This window comes from Hyperolius riggenbachi, chromosome 9, assembly GCF_040937935.1.
Source record: "Hyperolius riggenbachi isolate aHypRig1 chromosome 9, aHypRig1.pri, whole genome shotgun sequence".
In the NCBI taxonomy this organism is placed as follows: Eukaryota; Metazoa; Chordata; class Amphibia; order Anura; family Hyperoliidae; genus Hyperolius; species Hyperolius riggenbachi.
This window is the reverse complement of record NC_090654.1, coordinates 247792760-247814012: the sequence shown is the minus strand read 5'-3', so window position 1 is coordinate 247814012 and position 21253 is coordinate 247792760. Positions and strand designations below refer to the sequence as shown.

At 44.1% G+C, this 21253-nt stretch overlaps 1 long non-coding RNA gene across 2 annotated transcripts in view; it reads left to right on the top strand.

The window, feature by feature from the left end:
- The window catches only part of LOC137531994 (uncharacterized), a 58165-nt gene that overhangs the window by 2208 nt on the left and 34704 nt on the right, over positions 1-21253 (top strand). Inside the window, exon 2 of one of the 2 annotated variants that reach the window (XR_011023833.1) lies at positions 9800-9878. This is a non-coding gene — a long non-coding RNA (uncharacterized lncRNA). Of the gene's footprint in view, positions 1-9796; positions 9879-21253 lie in introns of both variants that reach the window. The other variant, XR_011023832.1, reaches the window with a different exon arrangement.

Genomic DNA, 21253 nt, shown 5'->3' with positions numbered 1-21253 from the left:
AAAATGCTGAAATCAGTTGGGAATCGGCCGGTGGTATGCATTAGTGTCCCTGTGATTTCCGCCATATAGCACGAGGGGTGCATGTGTGACATCACACACACGCCCACATGCTGCAACAATGGCATCCACGTGGGGTGCCAATGCAGAAGTACAGCATGGGCATTCGGAAGGCAGTGGACAGGAAAAGTATTTATCTGGACGGGCACTGGGGGGGACAATGCATTGTCGCTAATCTTCGAGAGGGGTCATGCTCAGCGACTAGAGACGTCAGAGCAGTGAGGCTGCTGGAGAGATACGTAGAGGGCGCACTTCTCATGCGTAGACTGGAGCCGACTGACGGCAGTGACGGGACCCACTTCCCGAAGCTGCAGACAGCGGAGGACGGCGGCGTGGGAGCGATCCGAGCGGATGGGGCTGGAGGAAGCCCCAGGTATGTATAAATCTTTTTTCATATCGGAGCTCTGGTACACTTTAAGACTATCCTCTCCTTATCCTCTTCTTCCTGCTGTGTGTCCACTGTGATCAAGGGAATTCTCCATCCTCCATTTAAAAATGGTACTGACCCTGTAACAGCTTCCTGATCAGCACACTGATAAACTGTAATATCGCCCACCTGAGCCATAGGGAAACATGGACATTACCTGCACATCAGTTGACCTTTCAGTTATAACTGACAGCAACTTATATATAAAATGGTGAGCTTCTGAGATGAACTGACAGCAAGTTAAAGGGATCCTGAAGCGAGGAAAATAATTTAAAACAAACACATGACGTGGCTGCAAATGAATATTACATACTAACCTCACTGTCAGTTCCTCTCAGAGGCTCACCATTTTCTTCTTACAGTGATCCCTTCCAGTTCTGACAATATTTTGTCAGAACTGAAATATACCAGTTGCAGTCAGTTATACTGTATACCAGCTGCTGTCAGTTACAACTGAATGTGCAAGGTAATGTCCATGTTTCCCTATTGCTCAAGTGGGTGATATTACAGTTTAACAGTGTGCTGACCAGGAAGCTAGTTTGGGGTAACGGCCATTTTTAAAATGGAGGACGGAGAAATCCATAGATCACAGTGGACAAACAGAAGGCAAGAGAGGAGAAAGAGATTGAGAAGTAGACTACCCAGGATGTAAGTATGACCTGTGTATGGTTGTTTTGACTTTTTCTTTTCAGTTCAGGTTCTCTTTAAGTATGTCATATTAATTTGCAGGTACATCATGTGTTTATTTAAATAAAAAAAAAAAACATTGGTTCAGGTTCACTTTAAAGGACACCTGACCTGAGGCAAAGCCGAGGACCTCCATAGTAAATACAAATATCAGGCAGCCTGCAAGTAATAGAAAGTTATATTTACCCGAGACGCCTTGTCCCGCGATGCCGTCCTGAAGTCCCTGTATCACCTGACTTCTGGCGCCTGGCCCCGCCTCCTCTCTCCCCAGAGAAAAACGCCAAGCTATTTACTTCAGTAAATAGCTTGGCGTTTTTCTCTGCGGAGAGAGAGGAGGCGGGGTCAGGCGCCGGAAGTCAGGGGATGCAGGGACATCATCGCGGGACAAGGCTTCTGATTTTTCTATTTACTATGCCTGATTTTTGTGTTTACTATGGATGTCCTCTTTAAGTAAGCACAGAGATACCTTTGTTTGTTGTCTGCTCCTCTCCTTGTGCCCGCGCCCAGTCCCCTGTAATCAATACTTTTGGCTAAAGTCAACTGTTCAGACAGGAAGAGGCAGGCTTGCTGCAATGTTCTCTGCCTTGACTCCTCCTTAACTTGACTTCCTTCTCTTCACCATGACTCCAGGAAATAAGAGGGTGATATGAGAGAACTTGCCAGCAAGCCTGCCTCTTCCTATCTGAAAAGCAGTGATTACGGGGACTGGGGGAGAGTAAGGGACAAGGCACAGAGATACGTGGATCCAGGTTGAACATACCTCTGTTCTTACCTCAGGTAGCCTTGCTCAGGTGAAGTGTCCTTTCAAGAGAAAACGTAACCAAGAATTGCATTTCATCCCAATCAGTAGCTGATACCCCCTTTTACATGATAAATCTATTCCTTTTCACAAACGGATCATCAGGGGGCTCTGTATGGCTGATATTGTGGTGAGACCCCTTCCACAGGAAACTGTGAGGACCATGGTCCTGGCAGTTTCCTGTCTGTGAACATTTTTGCATTGTGGGAAACAGCTGTTTACAACTGCCAAAAAAGCAAGCAGCATCTACTTCCACTGACATCACCTGTCAGCAGTAAAAATGTCACCATGTGATGAATGTCAGAATGTAAATCAGGGAGAGGAAAGATTTTACAATGGGCAAACACTGACTAAATCATTTATACATAATTGGAAAAATTAAGAACATTTTTTTATCACATTTTTTTCACTGGAGTTCCTCTTTAAGTGTAGAACACTATTACTTTTTTTGGTTGAGAGGAAATAATGTGCTGATATATCTATAGTGTATAGTTCGCTTGTGTTTACTCCTGCATTTGTGTTTCACTGCTTTGCATTGCATTTAGTAAAAGGCTAAATGTCCCATTTTGCGGTAAAAGCAGCTGAATACATACAGTATAACTGACAGCAAACACTAGGTGAATACCACCACAAACGCATCAGTGAGTGTTAATGCAGATACATGCTGCACAAATGCTCTGCGATCGTCATCTCAAAAGGCATCCAAATGTAATTGCTGCGTTTGCCTAGAACGCTTGTGTACACAAGACCCAATGGTGATCCTACTCCTTCTGTTGTCACAGGATGGCCAGCAGAACCGCCATCTGACTCCCTCCTGTCCACTCCTGAGAGCAAACAGGTGGACAGTTTAGAAAACTTGCTCTGAACTGGTCATTTTTCTGCTGTTCTCTGTCATCTGTCCACATATCTCTTTTTCGGAACAGTTGTGCTTGGAGATACCCGTCCCAGGCTGTCATTAGGGACCATCTGTACTGTAAAAAAATAATTCAATCCATGTTTATTAATATCTGTCTGCCTTTTAAGCTAATACAGTGCAAAACCCCAAAGAGTTAGATAAAATGAGCAGAGCAGGCAGCCGTTTAAAGGACCACTATCACAAAAAAAAAAGTAACATTTAAAATACATATAGGTAGAATGCAGAGAGGAAAGTTCATGTACGCTCTACCCCCTTATTGATCATACCGGTCAGTGCAGGATCTGGTAGGCCAGGCCAATCCATATAAGCAAGCAAAAGAGGAACCGCAAACTAGACGGCTGATGGAAAAAATTACTGTTCTTTATTGGAAATCCACAAGACAAAGTGCAACTGACGCGTATCGGGCCTACAATCTTCCCTTAGTCATAGTTCTATGTTCTACTATTCTACTATGACTAAGGGCAGATTGTAGGCCCGATACGCGTCAGTTGCACTTTGTCTTGTGGATTTCCAATAAAGAACAGTCATTTTTTCATCAGCCGAGTTTGGTTTACATATACAGTAGGTAGAATATGTATTTCTCCCAGAGTAAAATACACTATAAATTACCTTTTTTCCTATCTTCCTGTCGCTTACAGTAGGTAGTGAAACGCTGACAGACTGTGGACTAGTCCATCTCCTCATGGGGAATTCTCAGTATTTCCTTTATTCTTTACAAAAGCAATCACTGGAAAGGATGTATACAAAGATGCTTGCCAGCCTCCCCACTCTATTCTGACAGTTGAACTGAACTACTGCTATTCAGTAAGTGCTCTTTTATGTACATAGGTTCTCGAGAATCCCTGTGTGGAGATGGGCTAGTCCAAAATCTGTCAGATTTTTACTGCCTACTGTAACAGCAACATAGGAAAAGTACATTGTAGTGCATTTTACTCTGGTCAATTGTACATTTATTTGTATGTATTTCAAAATTATTTAAAGCATACCCCAAGTGACGTGTGACATGATGAGATAGGCATGTGTATGCACAGAGCCAAGCACACAAATGACTATGCTGTGTTCCTTTTTTTCTTTCTCTGCCTGAAAGAGTTAAATATCAGGTATGTAAGTGGCTGACTCAGTCCTGACTCAGACAGGAAGTGACTACAGTGTGACCCTCGCTGATAAGAAATTCCAATTATAAAACACATTGTTAGCAGAAAATGGCTTCTGAGAGCAGGAAAGAGATAAAAAGGATCAATAGTTCATAGATTTTAGCTCTGGCGTACTTCCATGAAAGTGTCATTGAGCAAAAATAATAAAACAGTTAAAACTTAAAAAGTAGATTTAAACATAAAATAAAACAGTGGAATATGTTAAAAAGTCATTTTTAGGAGAAGGAAGACAGATACAATCATTTATTTCATTAGTTTATTTTCGCTTCAGGTGTCCTTTAATGTATTGTATTTTACATTTTACAATTTTTCGGATAGTTGTCTTTTAGTTTTTATGCTAGGTACACACCATACAATTTTCTGTTAGATGGATGGTTAGATAGATCATTTCCATCATGTTCGATCTTATTTTCGACCGTTTCTCTGATCGACTTCTCATAGAAGTGAATGGAAATCGATCAGGAAATCAAACGAACAGAAAATTGTATGGTGTGTACCCAGTTTAAGTTTAGTTGTAAAGATTTGGTTAAAAAAAAATTATTACTGAATAATGATAACAATAGTCATAGGTATTAATAAGAATGACAACACTGTCCAATGTAATTTAGACAGTATGCACCATTCGATCAAACTATTATGCTTGGTACACACGATACGTTTTTCCGCTCGATTTTCCACCCAATCGTTTTTTCCGTTATCTTCTACTCATTTTTCTTATCTTTTTCCATTCACTTGTATGAGAAATCGAGCCAAAAAACAATCGGAAGGAATATCGGACATGTCGGAAATTATCTATCGAACCCATCTATCGGGGGTAAAAACGTATGGTGTATTCCCAGCATTAGGCCATGCAGGTCCTTAGGTGTCACGTGACAGGTTCAGACTTGCGTCTATAAAGATTGTTCGGACAATAATAAATCTCAGTAACAACACTAAAAACTTCAAAAACTATAATGTTCTAATGTTCTCAAAACAAAATAAATAAATAAAAAAAAAACTATAATGTTCTAATTTTCAAAACGATATTTATTGGGTGCCCAAATTCCTGCTTTCGGACGCCCAATAGCCGATATTTGCATTAGCGCCTATGGTGGCGCCCAAATTGTCCATTAACCGCAGGTGCCCAAATTTCCTGCTCCCGTTATAAACAGGCTGTTTGACTTTGCAGTGCGCTGTGATACGTCGTCATGAACCTTGAGACGTAAATCAGGAATCTTCTGCTGCATTATTAATAGGCTTACAACACTTTATTGACTACCTGGTGCTCAGAAGAGATTTTGCTGCTGTGTCTCAGCAGAAATGCTAAGTCACTGACTTGGAATCTTCCTATGAACAGATTCTGTTAATGTGCCCATTGCAGGAAAGCCTAATGGCACCTATGCAGGAGATGTATGTTCTGCTGGAGGACTAAGTGTATTTCTAATCCATTGAGCTCCCCCTTCTGCTTAAATAATGCAGAACATTGAAGAGGCAGCAGGACCACAGCACTGGGGAGATTGGGACTGAGCACATCCATATTACACAGCACAACACTGCTGCTAATCTTTCCTCAGGCGTCTTGTGTAAACAATTTATTAGACGTTCAGATCTAACGTAGCAATGCAGACTCACGCTCATAGGTGGTCCTAACGTTCATTGTAGTTTTAGATCGTTTGGAAAGAGGACCTGTTTTTTTTCTTTCTATGATTTCCCTCAGTTCCTATCAGGATAGGATGAAGCTAAACAACAACAACATTTATAAAGCGCTCTTCTCCAGTAGGACTCAAAACACATAAGCATGGCTCTGACCAGTAATTGGTTGATTGGTACATTTTGGTACAGGGGAAGAATTCTAGAAATCCACAGATGCCAGGCTAAACAGGTGGCTTTTCAGTCTGGATTTGAACAACTACAGGGATGGGGCTGTCTTCACTGGGTGTGGTAGGGAATTCCAAAGGGTAGGGGCAGCATGACAGAAAGCGCTGGCTCCAAAGGTTTTGAGGTGCACTCTGGGAGTGTCCAAGTTTATGGATCCTGCTGAACTGAGGTTGTGAGAGGTGCGGTGAAGTTTCAGCAAGTCCTAAATCTCTCCAATGGGAGCAGAAACAACCACAAATAAAGCCTTTTTTTGTGGAATGGAGATGAGTTATAAAAAAAAACAAACCTGTAAAGTCTTTATTGCTGTCCCTCATTTCCTGCCCCCAGGATTACAAAGGTTTATGTTAAAGGATATCTGTGGCCACCTAAAAAAAAGTTATATACTCACCTAAGAAGAACAAAAATGGATTAAGGCTAGATAGGGCCCTAGGCAAGTAACAACTTTGGGTCCACCTTTCATGGCCATCTGTATTTTTTTGTAAGGTTTGTTGGGGGTGGGGGCTGTGGATGCCTCAGTTGCCTTGTGGATGATTCGGCTCTAAAGAAGAGGAAAGTCTCTGGATTCCTTAGAGCCTTCCTGACCTCTCTGTGTCCCCTCATTCCACCACCGGGCCCCTGTTGCAGCAATCCGACTTTAAAGCGGACCTGAGCTCAGAACTTCCTCTCTGCTCTAAAAAAGCAACAGCATAATAACCTTTACGGAAAAACATTTATTTGTTGCAGCTCACAGAACTCCTGCAACAATTCTGCAGTGTGCCTACTTCCTGCTTTCATGGGAGCAGACAAATGGTTAACATCCTGTGTTTACAAATTAGCTGCATTGCAGAAATTCCTGTGCTGACTGCTCAAATTACAATTGTGATTACTTGCAGCTGAGGGGGGAATTAGACAAGTTCTTCATTTTAAATACACACAGAAAGGATTAATCTGTGTTTTCCTTGTGTCATGTACATTTGTTCAGGTCCACTTTAAAGAGGAACTGTAACAACATATAGTACAGGGTTGTCAAACTCAAATACAAAGTGTCCCGAAACTGTACACTGGGACCTAGTCGCGGGCCAACCTCAATGTCTACAGGCCACCTTTCTCCCTTATAAAGTTCCCTGGTGTCTAATGGCCCCCCTCCAACCTTTATATACTTTCCTGGTGTCTAGAGGCCCCCACCCTCCCCTATACAGTTCCCTAGTGTTAAGTGCTTCCCCCCTACTTCCTACTTCCCCCATTTGTCTTCCCTGGTATTCTAGGGCCTAGGTTCTCAACATGTGGTACGCGTACCCCAGGGGGTACTCGGGCTTGATATACTTAACCCAGAATAACAAATGTAGAGTCTTAGAAATGTATAAATCTTATTTAAACACCAAATTAGTATTTTAGCTATTTAAAGGCAATAGTAAATGCTTGGAAATTGTTTAGAACCAATTATCATGTACTACGAATAAATATATATTTGTCAAGGGGTACTTGTGATAATGTTTACTATGCTAGGGGGTACTTGGTGAGTACAGGGTTTTAAAAGGGGTACATACATACCAATAACATGTTGAGAAACACTGTTCTAGGCTTCACCTCCAATGTAGCTTCCCTAGAGTGGGCTAAACATAATGCAAAGTGGGGAAACCATTTGAGGGCCAAATTGAATGGCTTTGAGGGCCAAATTTGGCCCCCGGGTTTGACATGTATAATATAGTAGAATTATTATTTATTTATAAAGCGCCGACATCTTCCACAACACTTTACATAGTATATATAGTCTTGTCTCTAACTGTCCCTTGGAGGAGCTCGCAATCTAACCCCTACCATATGTCTATTGTAGCCTAGAGCCCAATTAGAAGCTAGTTAACTGGTTTGTATGTTTTGGGGATGTCGGAGGAAACCAGAGCGCCCAGAGGAAACCCACGCAGACAGGGAGAACATGAAAACTCTGTGCAGATAGTTCCCTGGTTGGAATTCAGAATGCAGTACATACTTCAGGATACCCACTTTTCTGGTAATTTTTCTGGTTTACACATCAGAAACACTTTCGATAGCTATACATTGCTGTATATTGGTATGTAGTCCTGCCCTCCCAGTGATGCCTATCCTAGGCTAGCAGAGACCAGATGTTTTTGCACTGGCTTCTACTGGCTTTAGAATTGCGTATGTATATGTACCCCACTGGACCCATGGTGAGCGAATAACGGCTCACCCTGCTGTCGCTCTAATCCCGGGTGGCATTAAAGAGAAACTCCGACCAAAAATTGAACTTTATCCCAATCAGTAGCTGATACCCCCTTTTACATGAGAAATCTATTCCTTTTCACAAACAGACCAACAGACCATCAGGGGGCGCTGTATGACTGATATTGTGGCGAAACCCCTCCCACAAGTAACCCCTCCCACAAGAAAAGTTCAAACTTTTGGCAGTTTCCTGTCTGTGAACCTTGTTGCATTGTGGGAAATAGCTGTTTACAACTGTTTACAACTGCCAAAAACCATGCAGCAGCTACATCACCTGCCAACAGTAAAATGTTCACTGGAGTTCCTCTCTAAATTCTATTCCCCCTCCGAGTCGTCGCAACTCAGAGGGAGATGTAATTCGGATTCATTGATCGCTGGAGCCCCGAATTACCCTTAGCATAACATGTTAAGCAGCATAACATTACTGCTACAGTGGCGCCTGGTTTTGGCGCTGAACGTGCCGAAACCTCCTGCTTTGATAGAATTGGCAGTAAAGGAACATTCTGCAGAGATCACTGGCCAGCACTAAAGATGGTGCCCCCTGTGATAAATTTCTTAAAGTAAATCAGGGACAGGAAAGATTTTACAATGGGCAAACACTGACTAAATCATTTATGAATGAATATTGTAAAAAAAATAAGCAATTTTATTAATTACGTTATTTTGGTTACAGTTCCTCTCTAATGTCGGAGAAGTCTTTGGGTCTCCTCTGAAGGCTTTGGAAGTACTCCGGTCTCTGATTACTTCCAAGTGACGAAGGGCTCCATACTGCACACGGACTCCGGACTCGACTACAACTGAAGCGAGAGGGACATGGAGACTGCCATATTTATTTCCTTTTAAAGGAATACTGTAGGGGGGTCAGGGGAAAATGAGTTGAACTTACCCGGGGCTTCTAATGGTCCCCCGCAGACATCCTGTGCCCGCGCAGCCACTCACCGATGCTCTGGGCCCCGCCTCCGGTTCACTTCTGGAATTTCAGACTTTAAAGTCTGAAAACCACTGTGCCTGCGTTGCAGTGTCCTCGCTCCCACTGACGTCACCAGGAGTGTATAGAACAAGCCCCGTATGGTCTGTGCCTGCGCAGTGTGCTCCTGATGCCATTAGCGGGAGCGAGGACACAGCAACGCAGGCAGAGTGGTTTTCAGACTTTAAAGTCTGAAATTCCAGAAGTGAACCGGAGGCAGGGCCGGAGCATCGGTAAGTGGCTGCGCGGGTACAGGATGTCTGCTGGGTACCATTAGAAGCCCCGGGTAAGTTCAACTCATTTTCCCCCGACCCCCCTACAGTATTCCTTTAAGCAATACCAGTTGCCTGGCTATCCTGCTGATCCTCTGCCTCTAATACTTTCAGCCATAGCCCCTGAACAAGCATGCAGCAGATCAGGTGTTTCTGACATTATTGTCAGATCTGACAAGATTAGCTGCATGCTTGTTTCTGGTGTTATTCAGACATTACTGCAGCCAAATAGATCCGCAGGACTGCCAGGCAACTGGTATTGTTTACAAGGAAATAAACATGGCAGCCTAGACATTCTTCTCACTTCAGTTGTCCTTTAAGCATAAGTACTCTCACACTTTAATTACCTTCCATGCTTTGTGAATGCAGCGTAGGATGTATGAGAAAGCGTGAGACTCATCGGTTACCACCAGGATTTCTTATTTATTTCTCTTTCTCTCTAGCAGTGTCTGGAATGGTGGTACCAGCATCACTTTCCCTGAATTCCTCTATGTGACTCTTGGATTGTTTTCTCTAACCTGACAGGTGAGCTTAGAAAATATGTGGCTATTTTATTATGGCTCCCCTTACTGTAACATAACACACGTTGTTCTGCCTCTTCCTCCTTGTGAAACACTGGTGATTATTTGTAAAGTAACCTACCGTAATGAAATCAACATTCTTTTCATATTATGAAGACTCTGAGATAACTACAACTCTCTTTGCAAACATGTCAGTTTAAAGTGTATAGAGAGCTTCCACAATGTTTTCACCTCCACTCCCTGTTCTATTTACTTGTGACCCAAGCTAAGGGATGTCACAGTAAAGGCACCGAGATGCTTGACTTTCACTTGAACAGTCTCTGAGGCCTAGTGCACACCGGAGAGTTTCCGCTGCTGTTTGCTATCCGCTTGCGGGTGCGGATCCGCTAGGGTAATGTATCTCAATGGGGGGGTTCACACCAGAGCGGGAGGCGTTTTGCAGAAACGCATACTCCCGGGCTGCTGCAGATTTTGGATTGCGGATGCGTTTCTGCCTCAATGTTAAGTATAGGAAAAACGCAAACCGCTCTGAAAAACGGCACTTCAGAGCGGTTTGCCAGGCGTTTTTTGTTACAGTAGCTGTTCAGTAACAGCTTAATGTAACAATACATGAAATCTACTACACCAAAACCGCTACACAAAACCGCAAAACGCTAGCTGAAACGCTGCAGAAAAATAAGAAAAAGCGTTTCAAAATCTGCTACCATTTTGCGGATCTGCTAGCGGTTTTTGGTGTGCACCAGGCCTGAGAGTAGTTTCAATGCTTGAGCTGTGGAGCTCTAGCATCTGCAAGTAAGTAGCTTAAAGGGGCACTATGATGAAAAATTGTAAAATTTAAAATATGTGCAAACGCGGACAAATAAGAAGTTGGTTTCTTCCAGAGTAAAATGAGCCATAAATTACTTTTCTTCTATGTTCTTGTCACTTACAGTAGGTAGTAGAAATCTGACAGAAGCGACAGGTTTTGGACTAGTCCATCTCTTCATAGGGGATTCTCAGCAAGGCTTTTATTCTGTGGCCAAAGTTAGAATTTTGCAGTAAGTGTATTGAAAAAATATGCTTCTACGGTACACGCAGCAACACGAATGCCACACAATTTTTAAAAATATGCGTCGCCGTAGACTTAAAGTTGTCTAACACCCAGCATTTCAACTTTGCTTTAACCTTCCTGGCGGTAACCCTGATTTGCAGAGCGTAGGGGGGCTTAGGGACGAACTATATAGCAACAGAGGCTGGGCTCTATAGACAGACCCAGCCTCTGTATGGGGATTTTATTCTCAGTACCCCGCCTCGGGTTCTCTTTGAAAAAAAAAATCTGGAATAATAGTTTTTAAGCTGCAAGCAATCTTTTAAAGCAAAGTTGAAATGCTGGGTGTTAGGCCGCTTTAAATGACTACTTCACTGCGCATACTGGCCACAATGCGCTGCTGCTCCTGCGTTATCCACGCGTGAATCGGAGACTTCCAGTGAAATCGTACTGAGCAGGTATGAAATGCCCCATAGACTTTCCTCGGTGTAGCGTTACCCTGTGGCAAAACAGGGTAACGCAATGCACCAGTGTAAAAGGGGCCTGAAATTGTACCCTTAATGGGCACCTTTAGAATGTAGTTTTCACTGAAATGATTCCTGATTATGTATTTTGTATCACATACACAGAGTATATTTCCCAAGTTTACTCTAAGGTTACCTTAACCCATTCGCGTTCCGTCGTTTTCACTTGAGCAATGTTCACCTCCCATTGATTAGCCTATAACTTTATCACTACTTATCACAATGAACTGATCTATATCTTGTTTTTTCCGCCACCAATTAGGCTTTCTTTGGGGGGTACATTTTGCTAAGAGCCACTTTACTGTAAATGCATTTTAACAGGAAGAATAAGAAAAAACGGAAAAAATGTATTATTTCTCAGTTTTCAGCCATTATAGTTTTAAAATAATACATGCCTCCATAATTAAAACTCACGTATTGTATTTGCCCATATGTCCCGGTTATTACACCATTAAAATTATGTCCCTATCACAATGTATGGCGACAATATTTTATTTGGAAATAAAGGTGCATTTTTTCCGTTTTGCATCTATCACTATTTACAAGTTTAAAATAAAAAAAAATATAGAAATATTTCATGTTTACATTGATATTTAAAAAGTTTAGACCCTTAGGTAAATATTTACATGTTTTTTTTTTATTATTGTAATGGTTTTTTTTTTTATATTAAACAATTTATTTGGGTATTTTTGTGAGGGTGGGATGTAAACCATAGTTTTTTAATGTAATTGTGTGTTTAATTTTAATTTTTTTTACTTTTTGTTGTAGTTTTACTTTTTGGCCACAAGATGACGGCCATGAGTTTGTTTACATGACGTCACTCTAAGCGTAACACACGCTTAGAGTGACGCATCGGAGAGGGAACAGCCAGAAAAAGCGAAGCTTCTAAGTGAAGCTGTCGCTTTTTTAGCGGGGGAGAGGAATCAGTGACCGGGCACCATAGCCCGATTCACTGATTGCCTGGCTAACGAACCACGGGCCGGGAGCGCGCGTGCACGCGCGCGATCGGCCGCGGGAGCGCGCTGTAGCGCGCATAGCTCCTGGATGTAGTTTCTACGTCCAGGAACCAAAATAGGTTAAACTTTGAGGTAACCATAGAGTAAACTTGGGAAATATACTCTTTAAGGCTTAAAGAGACGATGAAGCAAAAAAAAAAAAATATGACATAATGATTTATATGTATAGTACAGCTAAGAAATAAAACATTAGGAGCAGTGACATAAGTCTAATATTGTTTCCAGTACAGGAAAAGTTAAGAAACTCTAGTTGTTATCTATGCAAAAGAGCCATTGAGCTCCATGACTTTCAAAGTTGCAGAGAGCTCTGTCTTCTGAAGCTTGTTATATTAAATGTCATTCACTGTATTTTCTTTAACTCTCTCCAGAGGACAAGTCAATAGTTCACTGACCTGCCCTGTAAAATCATTTAGAATGCTGAGTAGTGTGTATACTGCAAATATTAGAGAATGATGCAATGTTATAAAAAAAACACTATATAACTGAAAATAAAAATATGAGAATATTTTCTTTGCTACTAATGTTCTAGTAAATATCCATACTACACAACTAATTTGTTATATCATCATTTTTTTTTTCCTTCAGTGTCTCTGTAACACTCTGCCTGTTGTTCAGAGCAAATGTAAAATGACTCAACGCACAATGCCTCGGACAGCATTATTTTAACAGGGCAAATAAGCAAGCAGGCTTCGGCCTAATATGGCAACTGGCAAGCACTGTTTACATGCAATCACTTAGAGGGCTTTGTCACTGGCAGAAAAAGTAAAGGAGATTTATGTCCGGGCAATTTAGGTAAAGCTGCAGCTAGTCATAAGGATCTTAGCCCTTGAAAGCAAAACCTATCCAGGAAATGGGAAGATAAATGATTGGAGGGTGGTCAGAGTGACAGATTTGGCCCACACAGGACTTCCGCAGGTTATTTACGGCTGTTTAAATGTCCAGCAGGTAGGAGATTTAGCATCTCAGGCTGTGCTTTCTCCCTGATACCTGCTGCCCATTTACTAACAGGCAATGGAGATCAGACATCTGCTGTTGTCTTAAAGGGTCCTTTCTGCAGGACCTTCAGCAGTATATTCCACATACATTAAATAAGGGCACGAGGTAAAAAGGACAGGGTGAAGCTGAAATGTAAAAATATTGTCTATAACAAATGTTTTTTATTGTTTCTTTATCTGCGTTAGAATGATAAATATGTTAAAATAGCAGTAATAAAAAAGGGCGCGGGGTGAGGCCGAAATTGCAAAATATCGTCTAAAACAATTAAAACGAAAAAAATATTTACAGTTGTGATGACTGTAGTAGAACACTAGTAAATGTTACGAACATTTTACTACAACTAAACCTAACCCTACTCTCCTACACAACCCTCCCCTCTGATGCCTAACTTTAAAAACCCCCTTCCTGACACCTAACCCTAAAACCCCCCTTCCTGTCACTAAACCCTAAAACCCCCCTTCCTGACACCTAACCCTAAAACCCCCTTCCTGTCCCCTAACCCTAACCCCCCCCCCTTCCTGATGCCTAACCCTAAACCCTCCTTCCTGACACATAACCCTAAAACCCCCTTCCTGTCCCCTAACCCTAAAATCCCCCTTCCTGACACCTAACCCTAACCCCCCCCCCCTTCCTGACACCTAACCCTAAAACCCCCCTTTCTGACGCCTAGCCCTAAATCCTTCCTTCCTGACTCCTAACCCTAAGACCCCCCCTTCCTGACTCCTAACCCTAAGACCCCCCTTCCTGACTACTAACCCTAAAACCCCCCTTTCTGACGCCTAGCCCTAAATCCTCCCTTCCTGACTCCTAACCCTAAGACCCCCCCTTCCTGACTCCTAACCCTAAGACCCCCCTTCCTGACTACTAACCCTAAAACCCCCCTTCCTGACGCCTAACCCTAAAACCCACCTTCCAGACACCTAACCCAAAGACTGCCCTTCCTGACACCTAACCCTAAACCCCCCCTTTCCTGACATCTAACCTTAAAACCTCCCTACCTGACTCCAAACCCTAAGACCTCCCTTCCTGACGCAGAACCCTAAAACTCCACTTCCTGACACCTAACCGTAAATCCTCCCTTCCTGATGCCTAACCCTAAAACCCCCCTACCTGATGCCTAACCCTAAAACCCCCCTTCCTGACACCTAACCTTAAAACCCCTCTTCATGACGCGTGACCCTAAGACCCCCCTTCCTGACGCCTAACCCTAAAACCCCCTTTCTGACCCCCCCATCCTTAAAACCCCCTTCCTTTGCAACAAGTAACGTAAGTAGAAAAATGATGTGTTTCTAAAACAATAGATTGCAAAATCATAATTCTCAAAACTAATTTAAAAATGTAAAAATTTGGTTGGCTGGCCCCAGCGCCTGCTATTTATCGTGTGCCCAAATATCTGCTTTTGGCTCCCATTAGCCGATATTTTGCATTAGTGCCTATAAGGCGCCCAAATAGTCCATTAGCCACAGTCATCCTAATTTCTTGCTTCCGTACATTCCACCTATATTATAAAACTGCCAAACACATAGATTGGTGCTGCACATTTTAATGTCAATTTAAATGATATTTCCATTTACATCTGTACTTAATTAGATTACAGATTGAAAATGAAGCCTTGCTACATGAATAATTAGTTTCAAAATCTACACTATGGGCTGGAACCCAATAGAGCATTTCCTGCAGCACTTTCCAATTCCCAGTGATCAAAAAACTGCTGCAACAGAGGAATCTTAAGAGGGTGATTCCACTCCAGGGCTGTGATCGCGGAGCATGCAGCATTCTGGGAGTGACCCGGAGCGATCACATTTCATGGCTCCAAAGCCAAATCATGATCGCTGCAGGAATTGCGCAGAAAATTGCAGTAATTCACCATTCAGAAATTGCAAGTGATTTCCGAATCGGAAACGGGCCTGCTAGTGGGCCCCAACCCTAGGGCCCCTTACCCACTTGTGCATTGCTGATCGCGTTTTCAGCAACACACAGTTATGCAATCTACATGGACGTCAGTAGTGTATAGAATGCACTGTCCAAGGTCAAATTCAGCAACAGGAGCAGTGGCGGATCTAGAGGGGTGCAGGCATGGCTAGTGCCATGGGCGACAGTACACCATGGGCGCCATGCCTGCCCCAATGCTGCCAGCCACCTTTGCATCTTGTGTGTATTTTCCTCTATGCCTCAGTCCCCCGCGCCCCCCCTTCCTTTCCATGGGGCCATGCTGTTCTCCACCTCCGCATCTTGTACCTCCCTTCCTCCCATGCCCAATGCTTACGGTCTCCCGCGCCCGCCGCTCTCTGCCTGCCCCTGATGTCAAACTTTAGATTAGCGGCAAGAGGAGAGACGAGTACGCAAATAATCCACCCGTCGCGTCACATGCGGAAGTGACGTCATTAGTCACTTCCTGCGTTTGAAGCGCACCGGCGGGAAGTGTGTGCCCTGTCTGTCTCTCCTCTTGCCGCTAATCTAAAGTCTGACAGTAGGGACAGAGAGCCGGCGTGCGGGAGCGCGGGAGACCGGAAGCATCGAGTACCAACCAGGAGGCACAAGGCGCGGAGATGCGGACATCACGCCAGGAACAGAGAGCCGGGGGATGCGCGGCGGTGGTGAGCACTTCATCCCCCTTCCTTTTGCAAGTCTCAGTGATCCCTGGCAGCCCCAACTTTTTCTCATTCTGCCTGCCGGAAGCCATCAATAATGTAAGTAGATGGGTGCAGGCATAGCTTGTGTGGGGAGAGGGGTGGGCTGGCTGTGCAAGAAGAACAATCTAACCCTTGCCACATTCTGCTATAGGTCCCCACAAGGCCTCTATTGCATTCTGCTTTATGTCACTACAGGGCCTCTTTACTGCACTCTGCTTTATGTCACTACGGGGCCTCTTTACTGCACTCTGCTTTATGTCACTACAGGGCCTCTTTACTGCATTCTGCTATATGTCACCACAGGGCCCCTTTACTGCATTCTACTATATGTCACTTCAGTGCCTCTTTACTGCATTCTACTATATGTCACTTCAGTGCCTCTTTACTGCATTCTGCTTTATGTCACTACAGGGCCTCTTTACGGAATTCTGCTTTATGTCACTACTACAGGGCCTCTTTACTGCATCCTGCTATATGTCACTACATGGCCTCTTCACTGCATTCTGCTATATGTCACTACAGGACCTCATTACTGCATTCTGCTATATGTCACTACAGGACCTCATTACTGCATTCTGCTATATGTCACTACTGGGCCTCTTCACTGCATTCTGCTATATGTCACTACTGGGCCTCTTCACTGCATTCTGCTGTATGTCACTACTGGGCCTCTTCACTGCATTCTGCTATATGTCACTCACTACATGGCCTCTTTACTGCATTCTGCTATATATCACTACAGGGCCTCTTTACTGCATTCTGCTATATGTCACTACAGGGCCTCTTTACTGCACTCTGCTTTATGTCACTACAGGGCCTCTTTACTGCATTCTGCTATATGTCACCACAGGGCCCCTTTACTGCATTCTGCTTTATGTCACTACAGGGCCTCTTTACTGCATTCTGCTATATGTCACTACAGGGCCTCTTTACTGCATTCTGCTATATGTCACTACAGGGCCTCTTTACTGCATTCTGCTTTATGTCACTACATGGCCTCTTTACTGCATTCTGCTATATGTCACTACTGGGCCTCTTCACTGCATTCTGCTATATGTCACTCACTACATGGCCTCTTTACTGCATTCTGCTATATGTCACTACAGGGCCTATTTACTGCATTCTGCTATATGTCACTACAGGGCCTCTTTACTGCATTCTGCTATATGTCACTACAGGGCCTCTTTACTGCATTCTGCTATATGTCACTACAGGACCTCATTACTGCATTCTGCTATATGTCACTACAGGGCCTCTTTACTTCATTCTGCTATATGTCACTACAGGACCTCATTACTACATTCTGCTATATGTCACTACTGGGCCTCTTCACTGCATTCTGCTATATGTCACTACTGGGCCTCTTCGCTGCATTCTGCTATATGTCACTACAGGGCCTCTTCACTGCATTCTGCTATATGTCACTACAGGGCCTCTTCACTGCATTCTGCTATATGTCACTACAGGACCTCTTTACTGCATTCTGCTATATGTCACTACTGGGCCTCTTCACTGCATTCTGCTATATGTCACTACAGGGCCTCTTCACTGCATTCTTCTATATGTCACTGTAAGGCCTCTTCTCAGCATTCTGCTATATGTCACTACAGAGTCTAATTACTGCATTCTGCTTTATGTCACTACAGGGCCTCTTTACTGCATTCTGCTATATGTTACTACAGGGCCTATTTACTGGATTATGCTATATGTTACTACAGGGCCTCTTTACTGCATTGTGCTATATATTACTACAGGGCCTATTTACTGGATTATGCTATATGTTACTACAGGGCCTCTTTACTGCATTGTGCTATATATTACTACAGGGCCTATTTACTGGATTATGCTATATGTTACTACAGGGCCTCTTTACTGCATTGTGCTATATATTACTACAGGGCCTATTTACTGCATTCTGCTATATATCACTACAGGGCCTCTTGCTAGCCTTGTAATTTGGGGGGGGGGATCGGGCTGGCTGTGCAAGAGGAGCTTACAATCTAACCCCTGCCGTACTTTGCTAGGCTACCTAATTATTTGATTTTGATGCCCCTGAATGTAATGCTTATTGTGAGGCACCTGGCTACTGAATTACATATTGGCTACATATTGTATCTGGAGGTGTGTAACTACTTAATAAAAACTACTAATTACATTTTTAGTTGGGGCAGTGACTACTTGATAAATTATCTGGAGGCATGTGACTACTTGGTGGGTGGGGGGTGCGCAATCTCAGTGTTTGCCATGGGCGCTATATTGCCTAGATACGCCTCTGAACAGGAGGACTGATTAAATACAAACTCACTAAGATACTTATGTCAAAAACAGGGAATCAATGAACTATAACTTGCTCCAGCAATACTAGCTCCTTCTAGCTGTCCAGAAGTAGCAGTGGCCAAATGGTGCACATACACACTACTGCGCTTGTGCATGCATGCTGCCATGTTCACACACACCTACAACTTCACTGTGCATTAAAGTTAGGTTGCGCACAGATGAGCCACATGCCTGCGGACGCCTGGGATAAATAAGTACTGTAACAGTTATCTTCCTGCATAGCTCCCAACTGTCCCTCCTTTGAAAGGACAGTCCCTCTTTGTGAATTAAATGCCTCTGTCACTGTTTCAATCTCATTTGTCCCTCTTTTAGGATCCAAATACAGATTTATGTAAATAAAGGCATTTTCTACAGAAAATGTGTTTGACTCTAAACTTTATTCCCATCATTTAAATTTATATTTTTTATTTTCAAAAGTTAATATGAAGGAAAATGAACCAGGATAGAAAGGAACAGTGTGGTATGAATTATATAATAATTTGCAAGTGTCTCTGCATCCTCCTGTCCCTGTGTGTGTGTGTCTCTCCTTCCAGACTTGACAGTTTGCTGTCTGAGAACCTCATTGCATTGTGGGAAATAACAGCCTTTTCCAACTGCCAAGCAAGCAACATGTCCCCATTTGCATATACTTTGGACAGCAATGGTAGAAGGGCCATCGGGACAGCAATGGTGGATGGGCCATCGGGACAGCAATGGTGGATGGGCAATCGGGACGCATCTGTGCACGATATGGGCTAACGGCCGTGGCTTAGCGCCCGTTTTTTAACAGGCGGGCATTTTTACTAGTGAATTATAAAACAACATATTTTTCTTAAGAAATCATTATAAAATGCGTGACTGGGGTGTATCAGAGGCGTAATCAGGGGTGTGGCTTAAGTGTCCCTCTTTCTGATCTCAAAAAGTTGGGAGGTATGTGCCTGCATTCTCTGTAAACATTTATTAGGGACATATCAGCTCCCAGATGGAGCCACAGAAGAATCCTGAGACTTATCCCAGCAGTTTGAGTAGCTGGGAGACCCTAAGTGTGGGTTTTCCTTTTTTCTTTTGTCTTTTATTGTTGTTAGTGTCATCACTCCCACTTTAAGAGCCCTTTCACACTTCCCTTCATCCCTTGGTCCGTTGCGCGTCACACAAAAACACTGCAACATGGCGGAAAAGTAGTTATAGTCCTATGAGGCTATCACTATTTATTTGGTGAGTCCTGTCTTGAGGACACACAAGTAATTGTGTGTCGTGCACGTTTCACCAGGAAGTGAGGAATATTTTCATTGGACTGTTTGCCTCATTGTATGGTAGCAATGCAGCTGTATTGCAGTAGTATCGCAAATCTACCCCCAGAGCACCAAAGCAGGCTGCCGGGCCCCATCCTACACCAACAATACAACACAACATCATCACGTGTCCATCTTATGACCCGTCAAAAACATTGTTGGGATCCCTATTATTCCCCTCCTCCTTTCCCCCGCAAATGCAGAGTGTACACAAAGGCGGAGTCTTACCTAATCCAGGCAGGACACAGGAGGCAGCACTGCACTCTGCTACACACAGCGGAGCCTTACCTAATCCAGGCAGGACACAGGAGGCAGCACTGCACTCTGCTACACACAGCGGAGCCTTACCTAATCCAGGCAGGACACAGGAGGCAGCACCGCTCTCTATGCTACACACAGCGGAGCCTTACCTAATCCAGGCAGGACACAGGAGGCAGCCCCACCCTCTATGCTACACACAGCGGAGTCTTACCTAATCCAGGCAGGACAAGAGGCAGCACCACACTCTATGCTACACACAGCGGAGTCTTACCTAATCCAGGCAGGACACAGGAGGCAGCACTGCACTCTGCTACACACAGCAGAGTTTTACCTAATCCAGGCAGGACACAGGAGGCAGCACCGCACTCTATGCTACACACAGCGGAGTCTCACCTAATCCAGGCAGGACACAGGAGGCAGCACCACACTCTATGCTACACACAGCGGAGTCTTACCTAATCCAGGCAGGACACAGGAGGCAGCACCACACTCTATGCTACACAGCGGAGCCTTACCTAATCCAGGCAGGACACAGGAGGCAGCACCACACTCTATGCTACACACAGTGGAGCCTTACCTAATATAGGCAGGACACAGGAGGCAGCACCACACTCTATGCTACACACAGCGGAGTCTTACCTAATCTAGGCAGGACACAGGAGGCAGCACCACACTCTATGCTACACACAACGGAGTGTTACCTAATCCGGGCAGGACACAGGAGGCATCAGTGCACTCTATGCTACACACAGCGGAGCCTTACCTAATCCAGGCAGGACACAGGAAGCAGCACCACACTCTATGCTACACACAGCGGAGTGTTACCTAATCCGGGCAGAACACAGGAGGCAGCACTACACTCTATGCTACACACAGCGGAGCCTTACCTAATCCAGGCAGGACACAGGAGGCAGCACTGCACTCTGCTACACACAGCGGAGCCTTACCTAATCCAGGCAGGACACAGGAGGCAGCACCGCTCTCTATGCTACACACAGCGGAGCCTTACCTAATCCAGGCAGGACACAGGAGGCAGCCCCACCCTCTATGCTACACACAGCGGAGTCTTACCTAATCCAGGCAGGACAAGAGGCAGCACCACACTCTATGCTACACACAGCGGAGTCTTACCTAATCCAGGCAGGACACAGGAGGCAGCACTGCACTCTGCTACACACAGCGGAGTTTTACCTAATCCAGGCAGGACACAGGAGGCAGCACCGCACTCTATGCTACACACAGCGGAGTCTCACCTAATCCAGGCAGGACACAGGAGGCAGCACCACACTCTATGCTACACACAGCGGAGTCTTA